General features: G+C 47.7%; 1 long non-coding RNA gene across 1 annotated transcript; it reads left to right on the forward strand.

Annotated features, from left to right (window-relative positions):
- The first annotated feature begins 4,638 nt into the window (after positions 1 to 4,638).
- On the forward strand, positions 4,639 to 13,881 carry LOC137841040 (uncharacterized). Its single transcript, XR_011088360.1, has 2 exons — positions 4,639 to 7,799; positions 7,986 to 13,881. It is a non-coding gene; the product is annotated as an uncharacterized lncRNA (long non-coding RNA).
- Positions 13,882 to 19,063: the final 5,182 nt, after the last annotated feature.

Raw genomic sequence — 19,063 nt, forward strand, 5'->3', positions numbered from 1 at the left:
GGCCTCCCGGATGTGCCGGGCGGGTGCGCGAGCTCGCCGGCCGCTGGAAGTCCAATGAGGCGCCGCGATCTCCTCCGCGGTGCTTATAAACAGCCGATCCGCTCTGTGGGGGCTATTTTCGGCCACTTGGCGCGTGCGCACGGCCTCCCGGATGTGCCGGGCGGGTGCGCGAGCTCGCCTGTCACGGTCGGTTGTGGTGCAGCATGGAGCAGGACGACCAAGTGCAGCTTGGACCAGGGTTTATTGGCGGAACTCAAAAGGCAAACTGACATGACATAACAAACAATAACTTGACTGACTGACCGGGACGTGAAACAAGACAGCAGGACATGACGGCACCAAGACAGGACGACACACCGAACGACAGGAACCAAAACCAATGACCAAAACCAATACCAAGATCCGACAGGGAGAGAGGGGCAGACAGGACTTTTATACAAGACAGGTAACGAGAGGCAGGTGGGAACAATCACACTGATCATGGGCACACAGGAGGGGAGGGGCGAGCACACAGACAGAAACCAAGACAACAGACACATAGTGGAGCAGTTGGGGGCGACGTGACAGAACCCCCCCCACAAGGGACGTCTCCCGACGTCCCAAAAAAAAAAAAAAAAAACTAGGGGAACCGAACCGCGCCGCACTCGGGCGGCGACTTGGGGAACCGAACCGCGCCGCACTCGGGCGGCGACTTGGGGAACCGAACCGCGCCGCACTCGGGCGGCGACTTGGGGAACCGAACCGCACCGCACTCGGGCGGCGACTTGGGGAACCGAACCGCACTCTGGCGGTGACTTCGGGGACAGGTCCGCACTCTGGCGGTGACTTAGGGGACAGAGCCGCACTCGGGCGGGGACCTAGGGGACAGAGCCGCACTCGGGCGGGGACCAAGGGGACAGAGCCGCACTCGGGCGGGGACCTAGGGGACAGAGCCGCACTCGGGCGGGGACCTAGGGGACAGAGCTGCACTCGGGCGGGGACCTAGGGGACAGAGCCGCACTCGGGCGGGGACTTAGGGGACAGAGCCGCACTCGGGCGGGGACCTAGGGGACAGAGCCGCACTCGGGCGGGGACCTAGGGGACAGAGCCGCACTCGGGCGGGGACCTAGGGGACAGAGCCGCACTCGGGCGGGGACTTAGGGGACAGAGCCGCACTCGGGCGGGGACCTAGGGGACAGAGCCGCACTCGGGCGGGGACCTAGGGGACCGAGCCGCACTCGGGCGGGGACCTAGGGGACAGAGCCGCACTCGGGCGGGGACCTAGGGGACAGAGCCGCACTCGGGCGGGGACTTAGGGGACAGAGCCGCACTCGGGCGGGGACCTAGGGGACAGAGCCGCACTCGGGCGGGGACCTAGGGGACAGAGCCGCACTCGGGCGGGGACCTAGGGGACAGAGCCGCACTCTGGCGGTGACTTGGGGAACAGAACCGCACCGCACTCGGGCGGCGACTTGGGGAACCGAACCGCACCGCACTCGGGCGGCGACTTGGGGAACCGGACCGCACCGCACTCGGGCGGCGACTTGGGGAACACAACCGCACACGGGCGGCGACTTGGGGAAACAGAACCGCACTCCGCGGAAACTCGGGGAAACACAACCGCAATCAGCGGCATACAAAAGTCAGTGCCGCAATCGGCGGCCACTCAGGAAGTCCGTACGGCAATTGCCGGCGACTCCGGAAGTCTGTACCGTGATTGGCGGCCACTCACAAAGTCCGTACAGTGATCGGCGACACTCGGAAGGCGGGGCTCTGCGCAGCGGCAAGAGCCATCACGCGCCGCAGCAGTGGGAGTGGAGCCAGGGACGATCGCGGGTCCGACGCAGCGGGCTTGGATGTCTGGCGACGCCCGCAGGTCCTGCAACGCAGGGGTGGAGCCCGATGGCGGCCGTGAGTCTGATGACGCCGGGAGGCACTCCAACGGCGGCCGTGGGTCCGGCGTCGCGGCACCAGAGTCCGATCGCGGCCGCAAAGCCGCTGCCGCCAGAAGCACTCCGATGGCGACCGCGGGTCCGGCGTCGCGGCAGCGAAGTCCGACGACGGTCGCAGAGGCGATGGTGCCGGGAGGAACTCCGATGGCGTCCGTGAGTCCGACGTCGCTGGAACAAGCTCGGACGACGATCGGGCGTCGCAGCGGGAGCTGGTGGTGGAGGGGGGTCCAAGCGCTGGTCGTTGTGATGGTCGGATCATTCTGTCACGGTCGGTTGTGGTGCAGCATGGAGCAGGACGACCAAGTGCAGCTTGGACCAGGGTTTATTGGCGGAACTCAAAAGGCAAACTGACATGACATAACAAACAATAACTTGACTGACTGACCGGGACGTGAAACAAGACAGCAGGACATGACGGCACCAAGACAGGACGACACACCGAACGACAGGAACCAAAACCAATGACCAAAACCAATACCAAGATCCGACAGGGAGAGAGGGGCAGACAGGACTTTTATACAAGACAGGTAACGAGAGGCAGGTGGGAACAATCACACTGATCATGGGCACACAGGAGGGGAGGGGCGAGCACACAGACAGAAACCAAGACAACAGACACATAGTGGAGCAGTTGGGGGCGACGTGACATCGCCGGCCGCTGGAAGTCCAATGAGGCGCCGCGATCTCCTCCGCGGTGCTTATAAACAGCCGATCCGCTCGGCGGGGGCTATTTTCGGCCACTTGGCGCGTGCGCACGGCCTCCCGGATGTGCCGGGCAGGTGCGTGAGCTCGCCGGCCGCTGGAAGTCCAATGAGGCGCCGCGATCTCCTCCGCGGTGCTTATAAAGTGCCGATCCGCTCGGCTTGGAGCTATTTCCGGCCTCCCGTTGGTGCCGGGCGGCGTGCGCGAGCTCGCCGGCCGCTGGAAGTCGAATGAGGCGCCGCGATCTCCTCCGCGGTGCTTATAAAGTGCCGATCCGCTCGGCTTGGAGCTATTTCCGGCCTCCCGTTGGTGCCGGGCGGCGTGCGCGAGCTCGCCGGCCGCGATCTCCTCCGCGGTGCTTATAAACAGCCGCATGCGCACGGCCTCCCGGAATTTGAACACATTTCGTCAATAAATTTCGCATATTGAATTTTGAAGTTTAATATAATGCAACAATTGAGCTCCACTTATACAAAGGATATATCATAAAATCGTAAATTTCCGTCGAATTTTAGGGGGTCGACTTATACACCGAGTCGACCTGTACACCGGCAAATACGGTAGTTCTTTTCCTTCCTTGAGAATGTCTTTCAACCTAGCTTCTGTGGACATTTGAAGTTTTCTGGTACCCCCTCCCTGCTTCTCCCTCACCTGTTTGGTCATCTTTCCATCACTGTGTATCCATCCGATCGCAATATTTCTTGTTGTTTTCTGCTTCTTTGTCTCTTGTGGTTGTGTCTTTGAGGTGGTGTCCTCTTTGTCACTGTCTTTCCCGAGTTTCATTTTTTCACGTAGTTTTTCTAAAAGTCCGTTTTTTCTTTTGGATGTAGGCTGTTTCGTCTTGCAAAAATTAAAGAGTGCAATGCAGTCTCCATAGCGAGGGATGTAATTGGTAAAGGGAAATGTGCTTTCGGGAGTTTGCAAACATATTTTAAGGTTGTGTTAAACTTATAATCATATTAATATCTAGTATTGGAGTGCTCGTGTGGATTGGTGGGTGGCGAAGAATGTGCAGGCAAACTGCATGAACTTGTTTTCTTTGAAGTGTTGTGATTAGGCCCAGACAGGGAGTACCGGACGAGAACACCTCAAGGTCGGTGAGAAACGAGAACAACAGCACGTCTATGTGGTCGGGCTTCGCGGGGAAATCCAACCACCTGACCTCAGCGATAACACCGACATGGGGAGGAGATGGCCATCGACCAATCATCTCACAATGTTTTGCATGCTTTAATATTCATATTGTGTTTCTTTAAAACTGGGCAACCCGGAAGAATGTGTCATCTTTTGGTGGTCACAAAAACGCACGAGTTTTAGTGTGAGGGACCCGGGACCCAGGCCTGTATTAGTGCGCTTTGTCAGGAATAAACAATTGGTAAATTTGGTCTGATTGATCTACTGGTCTTCTCTTTGACAGAACGAACTCGCAAAATTGTTAGGTGCGCCAGTGTGTGGATTAGGACATAGCAATTTATGTGTTAAGTGTTGATCGCAATTTGGAGTCAGATCAATAACTAAAATCCGTAACCTAACATTGGCAAGAGTGGCATCGTCCATCAGTGCGATGACATCACTGTCAATCTGCACGATGATAGAAAAAAATTCCGTCACACAGAATCACTTAATTTGAAAGAATGAAGCACAAATATAATACTTATTGTAAATCAAATCCACACTCGACAAACATGTTGCAACTGTTTAATCTTTAAGAATTTATTAAGCCACATTTATACCTGAAGTCTATGTGTTTTATTTATTTCATTTTATACACTATTTCAATCATCAGTTGACTTAATGTGAGTGTGTACATACTTAAAATGAGCTAGCGTTGGATTGTGGTATGGAGTCAGCAAGGCATAAGGGGTTTGATGCCGCGAGTCGCGGTGTTTTACCGACGCTTAGTGACGCTGCCGTGACGTGTGTATATATATATATATATATATATATATATATATATATATATATATATATATATATATATATATATATATATATATATATATATATATATATATTAAAGGGAAATGTGCTTTTGGGAGTTTGCAAACATATTTTTTAAGGTTGTGTTAAACTTATAATCATATTAATATCTAGTATTAGAGTGCACGTGTGGATTGGTGGGGGGCGAGGAATGTGCAGGCGAACTGCATGAACTTGTTTTCTTCGAAGTGTTGTGGAATAGGCCCGGATAGGGAGTACGGGAGGAGACCATCCCAAGGTCGGTTAGGAAACGAGAACAACAGCACGTCTATGAGACCGGCCTTCGAGGGAAAAACCCAACCGTCTGACCTCAGCGACACCTGGACCGGGGAGGAGATGGCCATCGACCAATCATCTCACAATATTTTGCATGCTTTAATATTCATATTGTGTTTCTTTAAAACTGGGCAACCCAGAAGAATGTGTCGTCTTTTGGTGGTCACAAAAACGCACGAGTTTTAGTGTGAGGGACCCGGGACCCAGGCCTGTATTAGTGCGCTTTGTCAGGAATAAACAATTGGTAGATTTGGTCTGATTGATCTACTGGTCTTCTCTTTGACAGAACGAACTCGCAAAATTGTTAGGTGCGCCAGTGTGTGGATTAGGACATAGCAATTTATGTGTTAAGTGTTGATCGCAATTTGGAGTCAGATCAATAACTAGAATCCGTAACCTAACAATTTCTTGGTGACCGCCGACGTGATGTCAAGAGAAGGGTAATTGACAACTCGTGGTCTTTAGCCAAGACACCGGACAGTGTCAGGGACACTGTCTCCCGGTCGGCGAACCATTTGGAATAAGCGCACAACGTTGAGCTGGTACGACGTCTCCTAAACCCTGAGCTCATCACCGATAAGGTAAGCAGAATACCTGTTACTATAAGTCGAAATGCTGCAAATTGAAAGAGGAAATTTAAGAGGAGACTGTCGTTCAGATCAAATAAGGTGTGCATGAAGTTAAGATACATACGGTGAATAAGTTTGGAACTTACGTGTGTAACGTGTACGGTAAAGTCAGGGACTTACGCGTACTACGGATAGGTCAGGGACCTAGTGCTTCGTCGTGGCGGACAAGGGTGCGGTGACGATCGTATTCAAATAGCTGGGGTTAATAAAGAGATCCCCGAGGGGAAGTGAGGCCTCCTCAAAAAATATCCGGTGGTAACAGTTCCTCCTGTGAGAGATCAGACCGCTAAAACATCCAAAATGAACCAAATTGGGGGGAGAGTGTGTGCGCGCAGAGGATCCTCATGAGTGGGTGTGTATATGAGTGTGTGTGAGTGATGTGTGTTCTATGGAAGAATGGTGTGTTTAAGTTAAGTTGGTTAGAGAAACTAAGATGAGCAAGGTGTGGCAGTAGAGAAAATAAGGTGTGTGACAGAAAGTTACTAGAACGGTGGCTTGATAGGATGAGAATAAGAGACAACAAATGTTGTGTAGAAGACATTGAAAGATGTCGAATGTGAACATGATGAAGGGCGCAACAGCAAAGTTGGCCTGCCCTTTGAGAGGTTGAGACTGATGGGCGAGCTTGCACTCGCGCGTAGTCGCGGGTCTGGGCTGTGCGCGTGGGCCTGTGCTATGCTCGTGCGGGCGGTGGGCCGGCATCATGATTGTTGCAGGAAATGGCCAGCCTGTAACCAGTCAACATTGATGCCGCGACCCTCTCGCACGGGGGGTGCTATAGCCCGGGCGGGGCAGGGACAGTGTGAGTTTCTCAGTGAATGTTTGAAGCAGTGAGATTGAAGGAATGTATATGCTGATGTGGAAGCGCAAATTGTGAGTGGTATTGACCGATAGAAAGTGGCAAAGAAGCTACATGAGAGATGGATTGTGCGTGCGTGCGTGCGTGCGTGCGTGCGGATGCGTGTGTGTGTGTGTGTACGTGCGGTTGTGTGCGCGCTCGGTGTGTGCGTTCATGTGCACACCCTGTGTGGGTGCAGGCGTGTGAGGAGGAAGACGGCATGGATCAGAGAATGTTCAAGAAAGGGGGGCTAACTCGTAAATAATGAGGAGCTATTGGGAGTAATCTGTTTGTCCTTTCTTTAAGGTTAGGTTAGGTTAGCAACACGAGCGATTTAGAGGTTCAAAAGAAAGACAGTTAAAAGAAAATAACATTTTTGATTTGGACAATTGCAGGCTAACAAGAGCATGAGAAAGAAGGGTAGAGAAAGCGGTGAAAATAGACAAGGAAAGAAATGAATACAAGGGCATTTATCCATCTTTGCATGATGTGACACACCCGAGTGCCCCGACACTCGGAATGAGCTATGTTGGACCGCCGCCGTACGGCGACCCCGGAGTAATGGCTCCGGTGGTGACGCTGGGTGGCAGGATGGTAGTGGATGTCGAGGGCGAAGGCGAAAGGGCGGATCAGAGTATTGTACAGTTGATTGAACAAGCAGTAAATAAAGAGAGGCAACGAGCCCTCAACCGTCCAATGTGACGAAAGGAGAAAGCTGGCATAGACTTACTGCCGAGAATGAGGGGCTAAAAAAGAAAATTGATCAAGCCGATGAGCAGCGTAGACAGGAAGCGCAGATGTTAAAATGGGCAACAGAGAGAGAGAGAGAGAGAGAGAGAGAGAGAGAAAGAGACACGGAGAAAATATAATTTGCGGAGTGGTCAGGGACAGATGACACAGGCCGAGGTGCAGAAAAATGAATTGATGTGTCCGCTGGTGACCACATCGGGCGGTCAGCACTACGAGCCCATGGTGCTCCGTGATGTGACCGCGATGATGGAAAATATGCCCCCACTTCACAGAGGAGGCAAGGTGTGGCTGAACAAATTTTTGGCTCTGATGAGTGGGCAGAGCTGTACACTCGGTGACATGCGCCAGATGTTGGCAGGAGCATGCTCCCTGGTGCAACTGCAGGCAATTGAGGAAGCAGCAGGCACAGCGAGACTGGGGAGGGAGGTGCCCTTGCCACAAGTAGCAGCGCCCCTGTTTGAAAACATTAAATTGACTTTCCCACAACCCACCGATCTGGCCCCCACTATGTTTTCTTATGATGTGAAAATGTCACCTGCACAGCATTATGTAACATGTGTGGAGAGTTGGATTGAAACCACAGGTCGCCATCCGGCTCTCACGCACGAGGCAGAGGTGCTCTTCCGAACGGCGCTGCTGGATGGACTTCCGCCAGATGTGAAGAAGCAGCTAATGTCAGATCCTGACATTCTGGTTTGTGCCGAAGAACGATTTAAACGTCATCTTTTGCATCACTGCAGAATGTTCACTGAGTCACAAGCTAAAGTTGAAAACGAGACAGACGCATTATCTAAACAGTTGTTGAAATTACAGTTGGCAAAAATGCATGGTGAAGCTAAACAGTCTAAATTACAGAAAAAGGAAATGCAAATGTCACAGGCTCTTCAGGTGGTGGGGCGCGGAAGGGGCCAGTTCCGGGGCGGATACAGAGGCCGGGGAGGGAGTGCACCTGCTTACCCGGGGAGGGCAGCATACAAGCCCCATTCGCCCAACGCATGTTTCATCTGCGGCGAAACCGACCACTGGGCAAAAGAATGCCCACAGTATCGACCGCGCGGAGCCACCCGCCCACAAACGCACGGAGGTCAGTACTACCAACATGATGATCTCTGGTGTGGACAATTTGAATAGGGCTGCCCGGGGAGCCAGGAAAGCAGTAGCCCGGCGGAGCCAATGCTTCATGTGACAGTGGAAGGAAAAACCTGTGAAGATGCTGGTGGACACAGGAGCAACTTATTCATCAATAAACACTGCCCTTCCTGTATCCTCACTGTCAAAGAAAACAACAACTTTAGTCGGCTTCTTGGGACAACCACGTACTCTGCCTTTTACCAAACCACTTGAAACTGTGATCACCCGGACAGGGTGTAGACTGTGGTACAAATACATCTATTCCACAGACACTCCGATCAATTTGATGGGAAGGGACTTGCTGTCAGCCGTTCAAGCCAGAATTCTGTGTGGGCCAGAGGGAGTTCTTCAATTTCCAGATGGCGTCAGCATCCAGTGCTCACAGCAGCTACAACAACATGGTCAATGGTTGATGGCGCCCCTACCGGCAGAAGCAGAAACTGCAACCATCTACTTGGCCAGGCTGGAGCCAGAGACCCCTGCTGGTGGCGGTGTGTTCTCGACCTACCTACTGTGGAAGCCCTGGATCTGCTCACTGGTGCCATACCACCCACCTGTTGATCCTTTGCATTGCACTCTATATTATGACCGAGAAAGTGATGATGTATATCGGGATTTGTTTGAAGAAATTGAAGGGCCCATGTGGGATTTAACTTCATCGCGCATTTTGATTGGTAAAGAGGGAGTCGCAGCGGCAACTGAATTGACATATGAACAAATGCAGTGGTTCAAAATGACAGAGAAAGGGGTGCCACACATTTCGCTGGCTCTTGCCCCAGGACACGAGGCCAGACAATTGGGCTCAATGGTCAAGCAGTTGTTGCAACAGACCGATTGGCGGAAAACTCACATTCCTAATTTGTACTGGTCTGAGTCTCAGAATGCATACCAAATTAAACAACCCATGGCAGACACAGGATTGCTGGAGATGATGTTGGTGTCCCGCACACACGGTAGGGAGTTAACTGATCATGAGGACGCTGAAGTAATGCTGGCGGCCTTGCCCGACACACTGTGGTCCCAGGGTCCATTTGATGTCGGGTTTTGTCATTCGGTGGCCCCTATTGATCTCCAAATGGATGAGACGCAGCCTATCAAACGGCCTCAATATCGTTGGCCGAAAGAGGCGGACCAAGGGATGGAAGACACTCTGTGTGGCCTCTGGGACGCAGGGGTGTTGGAAGTGTCCGACGGCCAAATCGCACTCCTTGCTGTGGTGTTACCAAACTGGGTGGAGCTTGGGTCAAGGTGGACAGGAGCTTCATTGTGCACTGAGTTTGACAGAACTGAGGAGATTTGATAAAAATTGAATAATGCGTAGAGCTACAGAGAAAAGCATCATAGTCAGAGATTGAACAGATTTGGATAAAACAAATAGGCTAAAACGGTAAGAAACAAAAGCGAGATCTGATATTTTGGCTCGTCAGGCTTGAGAAGTAGAAGTCGAGTTAGATACATTTTAGAATAGGACATTTGGACTAAAGTGGATTCGGTCAAGAGGAACAGGGGCATTTTGGCATTTTAACAGGGATTGACAGCAAGGGAGATTGAGGATAGAAGATCTGGACAGCAATGACGTAAATTACATTAAAAACTGCCCATTCTAGGGAGAGGTGCTGGATGGTGTGACAGGCAGGATTTTTAGGAAGAGAAAAAGGGGCGAGTTAGACTCGCCAAGAGGGGCAATAAAGAGAAGCAGACTGAGAAACATATTTGCGCTAGACAACAGGAAAAAGGGGGAGAGCCAAATGATGATGTAAAAATCCAGAGGGAATAGTCGGACCCATCTTTATTGAATTTAATTAGGATAATTAATAGAGATCGAGTTTGTAGGAGCAATCTGAGGTTATGGAGGCTCTCCTGACACGCGGGTCCCACAGTCGTCCCCCCCAGATAGACATATATGACAATTTGCGATGAATCTGATGGGCGAGTTTATGGAAAATTGAATTGGAGATTTTACAATAGGTCATGTTGACAAGTATGTCCAAATGTGAAGAGTTACTATTAGGAGTCAATGTTTGCCTGCACACTAACATACTAACTTTGCTTAGTGTGGGAGGAGAGCTGAGTGATAGAGACGGATGTGTGTGTCTGCGAGTGTGTGGATGGGTGCGTGGGCATGTGATCATCTATGACTGTGTGTGCGCAGTATGATTGGCCAGAGAGGTCTGAAGTTGGGGTTATGTGTTTGCAATTGAGGATAAAATTCCTCTCACCTGAAGGGGGGTACAGACTGGAGGGTCTGGAACTGGTAAGTGATGAGTTCTGACCGGAACCATGGCTCAATGATCAAATCAGGGGCACCATCGACAACAAAACGGTGTGATGGAGAAGGCCCATTTCAGTGATATGGTCAGACAAGACAGAACTAGTATCGAACAGCAAGACTTTGGACGATTTGACGTGTGACGACTTTGAGCTCACCCGACGGGGTGACGGACTAGGTGGACAGTGACCAATTGTTTGACGCTTGAACGTGTTTGCAACAATAGCACACTCTGCTTTGTTTTTCTGTGTGACTTGATTTTTTTGCAGCAGCATCAGCCACCAGCCAAGGAGCGGATTGCGCGTTGCTTGCGTAACTTGTTTTCATTCTTGCAGGTTGTCGATTGCATTCGTGGAAAGTTTGTGTTGGATTTACAAGAATATGTTAACCCTTGCCCTTTTGGTTTTTATGATGAACTTGTTGATGACGTGGTTTTCAGGACATGATCCGCGGGCGCCAGGATTCATTTTATGACTGTTTTAATTTTGATACTTGATGTCTGTTTTTGTGTGTACAAATGTCCGCTGTCAGCCGGGCTATAAGCTCACTGACAGGAGTGCAATGATTTTTGTTTGTGTTGACGAGTGTGTGTGGTGGACAGTCAAGTTTCAAGGACTTGGGGTGATGGTCCCGGGGCAAAGATGGTAACTAGAGGTTCCGCGGGCCTGGCTACAATGAGTGTGGTGATGAGAGGGGACACTTTGCAGGTTCCTTTTGATACGTAATGACACATTGGGTGAATGTGTCAAAGGGGGAGAGTGGTAAAATAGAAATGGGTGAGTAGGTTTCAATTTGTAATTGTGATATACAAAGTTTTTTTTCCAAATTCACTTGCTTTCAAGCTTTAACAGGACATGCCAGGATTCACCCAGCAATGATGGAAGGAGCAGAGGAAGACCAGTGACATCTGGTTGTGGTGTGGAGATGACAAATTATAGGATCGCTTGCCGAAGAATGCATCAGGTATCTGTGCCCTCGTGTCGTTGATAATGCCTGTGGTGGTTGTCCCCATTGAAATACAGAATCTCAATTGGAACCTGGAGTCCCCACTGGCAGGGCTCCTGAAGCGAGCCAAAAGAGGCGTTTTGCCCCCGTGGTTGAGCGACGACGATCCAACATATATTGACACTATAGGAGTGCCCCGGGGTGTACCAGATGAGTATAAACTCGCTAATCAAGTGGCCTCGGGATTCGAAAGTATCTTCCTGTGGATCACCCCCAATAAAAATGTAGACCGTATTAATTACGTTCATTACAATGTCCAACGACTGGGAAATTATACAGCTGAATCATTCGCCGCAGTTCATGAACAATTGGCTGCAACGTCGTTAATGGCGTTCCAAAATAGAATTGCGTTGGACATGCTATTGGCTAAGGAACATGGTGTATGTGGAATGTTTGGTGATGCATGTTGTACTTTCATCCCAAACAACACGGCACCAGGAGGCCGACTGACCAGGGCGTTGGAAGGACTAAGGACACTGAACAAAAAGATGAAAGATCATTCAGGCGTACACACCGATATTTGGTCTGATTGGATGAAAACGTTCGGAAGCTGGAAAGGCCTCATCATGTCTGTGCTTGTTGCTGTGGCTATTTTTACTACGATTATGATGTTATGCGGTTGTTGTTGTATTCCATGTATTAGATCACTCACTGTCCGGTTGATCGAGAAAACCGTTGGCCCGTTGCCACCGATGGGGCAATATACCCTGTTGACTCAACATGAGCCGCAGGGGGAAGGAAGGATCGACAGCGCGCTGGTGGCTGTTTGCTAGGGTAACGGGTGATGACCTCATAAATGAGGTCATGAGAGGGAATAAAGGGAAATGTGCTTTTGGGAGTTTGCAAACATATTTTTTAAGGTTATGTTAAACTTATAATCATATTAATATCTAGTATTAGAGTGCACGTGTGGATTGGTGGGGGGCGAGGAATGTGCAGGCGAACTGCATGAACTTGTTTTCTTCGAAGTGTTGTGGAATAGGCCCGGATAGGGAGTACGGGAGGAGACCATCCCAAGGTCGGTTAGGAAACGAGAACAACAGCATGTCTATGAGATCGGCCTTCGAGGGAAAAACCCAACCGTCTGACCTCAGCGACACCTGGACCGGGGAGGAGATGGCCATCGACCAATCATCTCACAATATTTTGCATGCTTTAATATTCATATTGTGTTTCTTTAAAACTGGGCAACCCGGAAGAATGTGTCGTCTTTTGGTGGTCACAAAAACGCACGGGTTTTAGTGTGAGGAACTATATTATATATATATATATATATATATAATCGTACATTACGTCATCGGTTTAATGAAACTGACTACTGAATGTACAAAAATACGTATTATGCTTCTTTACGTTTAAATGCGGCGCACCCCGTCAAGAGCTATCAATTAGCAACGGAGCTACTTGCTACGCGGAGACAGTTATATACGCAACAGTCACCAAAATGAACACAATGCTTTATTTACTCACCCCCTGCTCCTCCAAGAGTGAAATGATCTCCTCCGGCAATCCTCCGGCACGCAAAAAGTCACTCGTTGACGACATAATGTCCTCTCTGGTCAAAACCACACCGCGCTGACTTTCCCTCCGCCACCCCATGCCATAAAGTCAGAATTCTGACTTTATTCTCAGAATTCTGACTTTAAAGTCGGAATTCTGACTTTAAAGTCAGAAATTGGGAATTCTGACTTTAAAGTCAGAAATCTGACTTTATTCTCAGAATTCTGACTTTAAAGTCGGAATTCTGACTTTAAAGTCGGAATTCTGAGAATAAAGTCAGAATTCCGACTTTAAAGACAGAATTCTGAGAATAAAGTCAGAATTCTGAGTTTAAAGTCAGAAATTGGGAATTATGACTTTAAAGTTAAAGGGAAATGTGCTTTCGGCAGTTTGCAAACATTTTTAAGGTTGTGTTAAACTTATAATCATATTAATATAATATCAAGTATTGGAGTGCTCGTGTGGATTGGTGGGTGGCGAAGAATGTGCAGGCAAACTGCATGAACTTGTTTTCGTTGAAGTGTTGTGCATAGGCCCAGACAGGGAGTACCGGATGAGATCACCTCAAGGTCGTTGAAGAATGAGAACAACAGCACGTCTATGTTGCCCAGCTTCGCGGGGAAATCCAACCACCTGACCTCAGCGATAACGCCGACACGGGGAGGAGATGGCCATCGACCAATCATCTCACAATATTTTGCATGCTTTAATATTCATATTGTGTTTCTTTAAAACTGGGCAACCCGGAAGAATGTGTCGTCTTTTGGTGGTCACAAAAACGCACGAGTTTTAGTGTGAGGGACCCGGGACCCAGGCCTGTATTAGTGCGCTTTGTCAGCAATAAACAATTGGTAAATTTGGTCTGATTGATCTACTGGTCTTCTCTTTGACAGAACGAACTCGCAAAATTGTTAGGTGCGCCAGTGTGTGGATTAGGACATAGCAATTTATGTGTTAATATTTGATCGCAATTTGGAGTCAGATCAATAACTAGAATCCGTAACCTAACAAAGTCAACCAGAGCCGACGAAGTACCGACAGTACATGGAAGACTATTATTTGATGGGATTTACGTCCACAAGTTGTAACCCACCCAAAGCGCTGTGTTGTTTTTGTGGGGAGAAATTAACCAACGCTAGCATGAAGCCGGCACATCTCCAGCGGCATCTCACCACAAAACACGGATGCCATGTTGGTAAGCCACCGGCGTTCTTCAGGAGGAAACTTTCTGACTTCAAGTCATCCCAAGACACAATGTGAAAAGCCTCTACTACATCAGCCAAAGCCCTGAAGGCTTCTTTTGCGGTTTGCTAAAGCCAAAAAACCGTTCACCATAGCTCCATGTTTCTCACTAAAATGTGGTATGAGTGCAAAAGACTCATTCAAGCTTCAACACTGTTCAAAGCTTATTCAATGTTTGTCAAATCAAAATCAAATGTTCAATGCAACAATTCAATTTTAAGAGGAAAAAAGTTTCTTTTTTATCCCAAAAGAGGTAAAGTTGATTATTTTTTGAGCAAATCTTTATTTATTATTCAGTTATCAATTTATTTTGTAAAGAAGATATTATTTATTTATAATTAAGTTAATTTATTTTTGTGAACACATTTTTAGTTGTGTATATTTTTATTTCCTTACAAGAGATTATTACAAGAAAGATTCATATAAATTGGCAGTGTTCTGCATACAGTATTTGAGTTTTGAAAGGTGTCAGGCTACGGATTTTAGTTATTGATCTGACTCCAAATTGCGATCAACACTCAACACATGAGTTGCTATGTCCCAATCCACACACTGGCGCACCGAACAATTTTGCGAGTTCGTTCTGTCAAAGAGAAGACCAGTAGATCAATCAGACCAAATGTACCAATTGTTTATTCCTGACAAAGTGCACTAATACAGGCCTGGGTCCCGGGTCCCTCACACTAAAACTCGTGCGTTTTTGTGACCACCAAAAGACGACACATTCTTCCGGGTTGCCCAGTTTTGAAGAAACACAATATGAATATTAAAGCATGCAAAACATTGTGAGATGATTGGTCGATGGCCATCTCCTCCCCGTCTAGGTGTTGTTGCTGAGGGCAGGCAGTTGGGTTTTCCCCGCGAAGCCCGACCACCTGGACGTGATGTTGTTCTCGTTTCTCACCGACTTTGAGGTGTTCTCGTCCGGTACTCCCTGTCTGGGCCTATTCCACAACACTTAGAAGAAAACAAGTTCATGCAGTTTGCCTGCACATTCTTCGCCACCCACCAATCCACACGAGCACTCCAATACTAGATATTATATTAATATGATTATAAGTTTAACACAACCTTAAAAAATATGTTTGCAAACTGTCGAAAGCACATTTCCCTTTAAAGGGTTTATGCCTTCTTGGTGGTCACTGTGTACTGCAGGGGTCACCAACACGGTGCCCGCGGGCACCAGGTCGCCCGTGAGGACCGCATGAGTCGCCCGCAGGATTGTTCTAAAATTAGCTCAAATCGCGGCACTTGTCAGTGAGATGCATCTATTTATTTTACAGTCAAACCTCGGTTTTCGAACGTCCTGGTTCTCGAACAAATCGGATTTCAAACAAAAAATTCAAGATTTTTTAGCTTCAGTTGTCGAACAAAATTCGGAGGTCGAACCTCGCGAGATGAGCCGGGAGGACCCGAGAAAACCCGACCTCGCGGCCCGGATGCCGACTGACTGTTGTTATTGTATTTTCGTTACTTTGACGATTGTATTAACCCCTAATCATGCCTCCAAAGAAAGCAAGTGGGAGCAGTAAAGTCATCCTTAAACACAAAGACGCTCTTAAAGCAATGCGACAGTGAGCGCCCGGCGCACTGCGGTTGCGCGATCGAACCAAATTAATCTCCCTGCGCACTGAGGTCCACTTACATTTTGGAAAGTACATCAGGACTTTAAAAATAATTTTTAAATTTTAGCGACGGCTCTGTCGCAATAATGCGACCAGCGCGGTGCAGTTGCACGGTCAGCGACGTGCTACTGTTGCGCGTTCGGCGGTGCGCTGCAGTTGGGCGATCGGGCCTAATTAAGCTCCCTGCGCACTGAGGTCCACTTACATTTTTGAAAGTACATCAGGACTTTAAAAATATTTTCTAAATTACAGCGACGGCTCTGTCACAATAATGCGACCAGCGTGGTGCAGTTGCGCGGTGGGCGACGCGCTACGGTTGCACGTTCGGCGGTGAGCTGCAGTTGCGCGATCGGACAAATATGCGCACATGAAAAATAATGCTTAAAAAAGGCGGGGTGTTTTGTCTTGAAACGGATAAAAAAAATTCCCATTATTTGTAATGGGAAAAATAGATTCGGAATTCGACCGATTCGCTTCTCGAACCACCTTCTGGAACGGATTGTGGTCAAAAACCAAGGTTTGACTGTATTTTTGCTATTCTTGTTAAAATCACGCTTACATATGAACTGGAAATGACAATAATAACACATAGTGAAAGCCAAATTGAGCAAATTTGCTATTTCAGAAGTGCGTGTCAAACTGGTAGCCCTTTGCCTTAATCAGTACCCAGGAAGTAGCTCTCGGTTTAAGAAAGGTTGGTGACCCCTGGTGTACTGTTTATCGTTTTTGTTTCTATATGCAATGTTTGAAACATAAATGTGTCTGTCAGGTACTGTTAGATAAATTGTATATATATGTTATCATGCGTTCCCTAATGAGTACTTATTAATAAAGTTATTGCACAGAATGCTTGCTGTTTCGCCTTGCAGACGTCCACCAGTCCACAACAAGTCAAACGATGCTGTCTGGAGCTTCCTGACCTTCTACACCTCTGGGAATCCAAGAAAGTTGTTGATAGCTCAATCTATTTTGTTGATGTCTGCACATGTCATTTTGTCTTTGCACTCTTTTCACATGACTTCTTTGTTTCACATAGCATTTTGTCCTTGCACTCTTTTCGTTTCTCATGGCATCCTGTCTGCGACTTCTAGTTTCACATAGAATCTCGTTTCTTCTCTCATGAGACAAAGCCCACGCTTTCCCCCCCACCTATCAGGGGCTAGTCTCACATTGTAGGTAGGGCATTCCAAATAAAAAGAGTGAGGAGTGTAAACAAATTTTAGTGTATTCGGATTGCTGTAAGTCTGGATGCACTCCTCGCGAGAAAAGACTCAATATTCTGCCTCACTGGTTTTGTCTGCTGATCCTTTTGCTGATTTTGAACCTAACAGGTACATTGCTACAAGTTGTTTAACTTTAATAAACCAAACAATGATGGGACAATCCTGTACCTCTTTCTTTTCGACCAGAAATGTGTTGCGCTGGTCAGGGGGTACTTGGCTGAAAAAAATATTTCAAAGGGGGTACATCACTGAAAAATGTTTGAGAACCACTGAGTTAGTGTGTTCGAAAAGAGGAAACGGACGTACGTGGATGTGGAAAAGGCGGCTCTGAATGTATAGTAACACCCTTGAAAGCCAAAACTTGCCCCTCGTCGTGATTCGGAGCCGTTACACATACGTGTGCGCTTGCGTAACGGCCACATAAATATGCTACGCGAAGACAGTGGGAGATAGTTGCCACGTTTGACCCTTCACATCTGCCTTTTGTAAAGTAGAGAGAACACTTGCGCAACCTAGTGGCTCAGTTGATGAACAAAACATGTTGGTGGAAAACATGATGGCCATCTGGACAATCAACACTTAATGGCACGACATAACTAAGTCTGGTGGTCGTCGACACACACTGTGAGCTAACAACACCGTGCACTTGCTTGTCAATCGCAAGCAATTTGTCGTTACTGAAGAGGCTGAATGCGCTCGAGTCTTTACCTTGCCAGACGCGCCGCTTGTCCTCATGAGATGCATCACCAAAACGTCTCCTTCATCCATCCCAAAGGCTGTCTTTTGATTTGCCACTAAAAACAAACTTGATAACAATTCCAACATGTTCCATCTGTTCTAGTGGCGGATTCCAAAACGTTCCAGAGGAATCGTCCGTCCGTCTGTGCGTGCGTCCGTGCTTGCGCGCGGTCAGCAACAAGTAGGATCTTTATGGAGGGAGAATGAGGCAAAGGTTTTGTACTTGAAAAAACAAAACTTGTACTTGAAAAAAAAAACAAAAAAAAATGGAAACTGAAAACAAACGAGTTAGGGTTGAAACTTGAAAAACAAACAAATGTATTCAAAATAAAAATACTTGTGTGAAATGTTTTTACGAGTTGAAAATAGTTTTGCTTCGCTTTGGTAATTTTTTGGAATAAAAAAAAAAAGACCTGAACCTGAAAAAAAGAGATATGAATCTGAAAATATAAAATATGCAACTGAAGAAAAATACCTCAAAACTTGACAAATAAATTAAGGTGAAACCTGAAAATAGTTTATTCAAAAAATTTACCTAAGCGAAGCAAAACTATTTTCAACTCAACAAGTATTTCTATTTTTAATACATTGCTTTATTTTTGAAGTTTTAAGCTCAGCACGTTTATATTCAGATTCAAGTTTTTTTTTTCAAGTACGAGTTTTGTTTTTCAACTACATAACTTTTGACCCCAATCTACCGCCATAGACCTTCTGCGTGCCCCCTCTGAGAGTTTGGAAAACACTTGCGTTGATGAGCAGCTGATTCCACTTGAATGTCAATCGTAAATCGTACGGGAATGGCTGATGGTGTAGGCCCTACAGGGGTGTCAAACTAATTTTTTTCACGGGCCACATTGTCGTCATAGCTTCTTTCGGAGGGCCATTATGACTGCCAACCCAAATAAATGTATGAGCACCTCATATTATATACAGTAAAAGCTACAAAACATACTGACAAATAACTCGTTTTCAAATCAGACGAGTAAAACCTAGTCAAATATTTTATTAAAAAGATATACAAAGTGAAGACAATTTGCAATTCTAGTAATGACACACGAATTTGCACAATTTGTCTTCGCGGGCCACATAAAATTATGTGGCGGGCCATATCTGGCGCCCGGGCCTTGAGTTTGACACCTGTGGTGTAGGGGTACACTTGCTTGCCATGTGTGCCGACACCGCGAGTTCGATTCCCGCATATGACGGTGTGAATGTGTGTGAGTG

The sequence above is a fragment of the Syngnathus scovelli genome, chromosome 16, assembly GCF_024217435.2.
Source record: "Syngnathus scovelli strain Florida chromosome 16, RoL_Ssco_1.2, whole genome shotgun sequence".
Classification (NCBI taxonomy): domain Eukaryota; kingdom Metazoa; phylum Chordata; class Actinopteri; order Syngnathiformes; family Syngnathidae; genus Syngnathus; species Syngnathus scovelli.